The sequence below is a fragment of the Schistocerca piceifrons genome, unplaced genomic scaffold (genome assembly GCF_021461385.2).
Source record: "Schistocerca piceifrons isolate TAMUIC-IGC-003096 unplaced genomic scaffold, iqSchPice1.1 HiC_scaffold_713, whole genome shotgun sequence".
Classification (NCBI taxonomy): Eukaryota; Metazoa; Arthropoda; class Insecta; order Orthoptera; family Acrididae; genus Schistocerca; species Schistocerca piceifrons.
In genome coordinates, this window is record NW_025728963.1 from 299,234 (window position 1) to 303,480 (window position 4,247).

Sequence of the window (4,247 nt, forward strand, 5' to 3'; positions counted from 1 at the left end):
GAGACCAGACAGCGTGGTCATCGGTCTCATCGAATTAGGGAAGGATGTCGGCCGTGCCCTCTCAGAGGAACCATCCCGGCATTTACCTGGAGTGATTTAGGGAACTCACGGAAAACCTAAATCAGGATGGCCGGACGCGGGATTGAACCGTCGTCCTCCCGAATGCGAGTCCAGTGTCTAACCACTGTGCCACCTCGCTCGGTTTAACCTTGGAACTTTTAATTGGAAATACGATTAAAATATGTTGTCATTATTAAGTAATAATGGTCCAAATGACCATCCATTATTTAGAATATATAAATAGGGAAGCAGCGGTGCTGCTGGGTCGGGCAGTTTTGAGCTGGTATCTCGAAGCGTAACCTGTGTTAGTTACTTGAATATTATTTCACTAAGATATAAAGTTGTGAAAAAGTATGTTTCTTGATTTGTGAACCAGTAAGTTGTTTTACGAAGACATACTGTACAACTCGCCCTCTTTGCAATGTGTCATGATGGATTTGATCAGCTGTTACGAACGGAAGAATAAATGTTTAAAAACTGGAACCGATCACTTTCACTGTAAACCACACACTTCATGAAGATCCAGGCAATCTACGAATATTTCAGTTATGTGGAGAAAACTTTCGTTTTAACCTTCTACTTATGATTCTAGATAACATCAGACGACATGCACTTTTGATAAGTCAGTTCATCTGTCTTCGAAGTTTTGAGGATTACCTTACCGACGAGTAGATAATAATTAAGTAGAAGTCCAGAATGAGATATTCACTCTGCAGCGGAGTGTGCGCTGATATGAAACTTCCTGGCAGATTAAAACTGTGTGCCCGACCGAGACTCGAACTCGGGACCTTTGCCTTTCGCGGGCAAGTGCTCTACCAACTGAGCTACCGAAGCACGACTCACGCCCGGTCCTCACAGCTTTACTTCTGCCAGTACCTCGTCTCCTACCTTCCAAACTTTACAGAAGCTCTTCTGCGAACCTTGCAGAACTAGCACTCCTGAAAGAAAGGATACTGCGGAGACATGGCTTAGCCACAGCCTGGGGGATGTAGTTCAGCAACGTTCGCAGAAGAGCTTCTGTAAAGTTTGGAAGGTAGGAGACGAGGTACTGGCAGAAGTAAAGCTGTGAGGAGCGGGTGTGGGTTGTGCTTCGGTAGCTCAGGTGGTTGAGCACCTGCCCGCGAAAGGCAAAGGTCCCGAGTTCGAGTCTCGGTCGGGCACACAGTTTTAATCTGCCAGGAAGTTTCATTAAGTAGAAGTGTTAAATAACGCTCAAAACAGTTACAGCGTGTGTTTAAAACAAACCTGATTTACACCCTCTACTAGCGCCAGTCTTATGCCACTGGTGTGAAATTTTAATAATCATCTTTTAGATATCGAAACACGCCTACTAACTTTCATTTGTGTCACATTACTCCCTCCTGGTTTTACATTTTTTTTCTGCCAGTGTATGTTTCTATGTTCCATCCCTTGTTTGTGTGCTTCCTTTTTCCTACTCCTTATGTCGTCTGCTACAGAGTGTATTTGAGTGTCTGTGACGCTGTGTGATGCTTCCATGTACTTTGATTCATGGGTGCGAGTTCTTTGAATGGTAATGGCAATGCAGTTAACTTTTGGGTCGACTAAAGTAAAGTTCTTCTGGGTCAATGAGACATTAGCAACTATTGTGCAGGGTGGTACAGGCAGCCGGGACGTATTTCCTCTGGACATTTCTGCTGCTACCAGTGGACCTCGGTCTAGTAGCATGGAACGGCACTGTTCGCTGGCTCTTCGGTGCGTGAAAACGTCTGTTTATGGTCGTCTCTAGGGTCTAGTAATGTAAGTTAGGAAATTGGAATGTGTAAGATCTTGATTTAGTTGAGATGCTAATGCGTTCCTCCAGGTCTATCAATGGTAAATCATACTGCCAAATATTTTCACTTTCAGAGTGTCATCCAGTTTATTAATATTTCATTTCTTTAACTGGATTCTTTGTCTTTCCGTGGCTTAACGATGGGAGAGTGCCATGGCCAATCTATATCTCATGCAGTTAGTATGGATCTCTTACTTCACAATGTGCCGTATATTTTCTGTAAGCTCGTATTAGGAGTTTTTTCTGTAATTCGAACAGATTTCACTTCGCGAGTCTCATGCTTCTTATAGCGTGAAAAAATGGAGATCGAAACCACGTGCCTCTCATGTGGTATATTGAGCCTTCTGCTCTGGTTGTTTATTCTTCTCTTATTGTAACTTCTTTCAGGAGTGTAGCTTTATTTGAATACTATTCGTAAACCCTGTGTTTTTCTTCGTGTTTTGTATTCTGAATTAGACCATATGCATTACCGCCACACGGTGAGCTCTCATCTCGCCACTATTATTTGTGGAGGTTCGTTGTTCAACATGTGTTTCAAGTAGGGTGCAAGTTTCTAAGTATTTCTGTATGTTTCATATTTCCAAAATGGAGGCTATCTATACGAGGTGCTGACCACGCAGTCGACCGGCAGAGCTATTTGCTCTCTGGCCCACTGTACATGAGTTTAGTGTACAATATTGTCGTTGCGGTTTCTTCTTTCTGTGTGTGGATTATTGGTACTGACGTGCGTTTGCGTGTAGTTTGACAAATTCTTCCTTTATTACTTATGCTGTACTGTTCACAAGTTTTGAGATATGGTTTGTGAAATAGGTATTATAATGAACACCAGGTGTTCCCTTGAGATTCTGCTTTTAATGGATGCTGTTATTGTAATTTAGCCATCCGCTGTGGCTGAGCGGTTCTAGGCGTTTCAGTCCGAAACCGCGCTGCTGCTACGGTCACAGGTTCGAATCCTGCTTCGGGCATGGATGTGCGTGATGTCCTTAGGTTAGTTAGGTTTAAGTAGTTCTAAGTCTAGGGGACTGATGACCTCAGATATTAAGTCCCATAGTGCTTAGAGCCCTTTTATTGTAATTTAAATTCGTGAATAAACATTCAGTAGTTTCTCAGTTGTGATACTAACAGACTTTTTATCTGTACAAACACTGTTTTGGGAATCCTAATCCAAATTAAATTATTTACACTTTCGTTTGGATTTCGTGTTCTCCCATGTAAACACTTTTCCAATAAACTTGGCTGTGATAAATCTCTGAATATGGGCTTAATTACATCAATTACAGCATTTGGCAAACTGTTTTGTGGGCATATTCCTTTCCTGATTGGTACTTACACCATGAGTCGTCACCTGGGGGGCACAGTGCATGTTGTGGGTGCTCATTTGTTGATGCAGTATGAAAAAATAATGCCCATACCGCTCTCCTCATATGCTCAATGCTTCTTGTATTTTGCCTAATTGCACGCCCATAATACCTCTGCAATCTGTCAGTTGCTTCATCTGTCAAGCTTCCTCTTCCTCCAAGGGTCTTACCGTCACTAAGCTTTTGGGATCGTAATGTCTGCTTTAGTTTGCACAAGCGAGCCCCCATGCGCTTCTGCACACGTCCAATGCACTTCTGTTTTTTTTATGTGAATTTCATTTCCATAAGGTTTGAGTTCCTCTACAGTTTTATATCCCTTAGAATCGCCATCTCCTAGATAGTTAGTGTTTCGTACATTATACCACTCTTGTTATCTGGAAAAATTTGCTTTCACTCCCTCTACTACCATCGCTCCACTCGTGCTGTGAAAATTTGCTTCACAGCTTATGTTCGTCCATGGTATTGCTCTTACATCTATAATGTTTTGAGAGAATAGCAACATCAATTACTATGCAACTGTCTCCACTGGTAGCTCTTACAACTCCATTTAGAGATTTATGACCTCTACGTTGCCATGATCCATCTAAAGCAACAGTTAAATCTCTACAATTCCCATTATCTGTCACAGCTACTTCAACTGCTTTCTTCATTGTTGCTTGAGAAATTTCTTCAGCAGAAGATCCCACCAATTCATTATAAAATCCAAACTTGGTTGGTAGTTTCCGCAAGTTCATAATTCCACATAACATTGTCCCTGCAGCACTGCCCTTGCCAATGCAACGCAAGCCATATACTGGCCTAACATTTATATCATACACCTTCTTTCCACTATTACCACCACGACGAATACTGTTAGAATTAGAAAACGAAACTTCTGCAGCACATTTGTTACACTTCAATAAGATTTTACATGTCAATCCAATGTGTGAAGTTATTTTCAATTCCAGTCCTCTTTCTCTGCAAACTTGGCATAATACATTATGTTTCAAAATATTAGAGAGCAAGGAAATGTTAATTATTTCATTCACGTCATTACT

At 41.6% G+C, this 4,247-nt stretch overlaps 1 non-coding gene across 1 annotated transcript; it reads right to left on the reverse strand.

The window, feature by feature from the left end:
* Nucleotides 1–820: 820 nt before the first annotated feature.
* Nucleotides 821–895, reverse strand: Trnas-cga. Its single transcript has one exon. It is a non-coding gene; the product is annotated as a tRNA-Ser (tRNA).
* Between the last annotated feature and the right edge of the window lie 3,352 nt (nucleotides 896–4,247).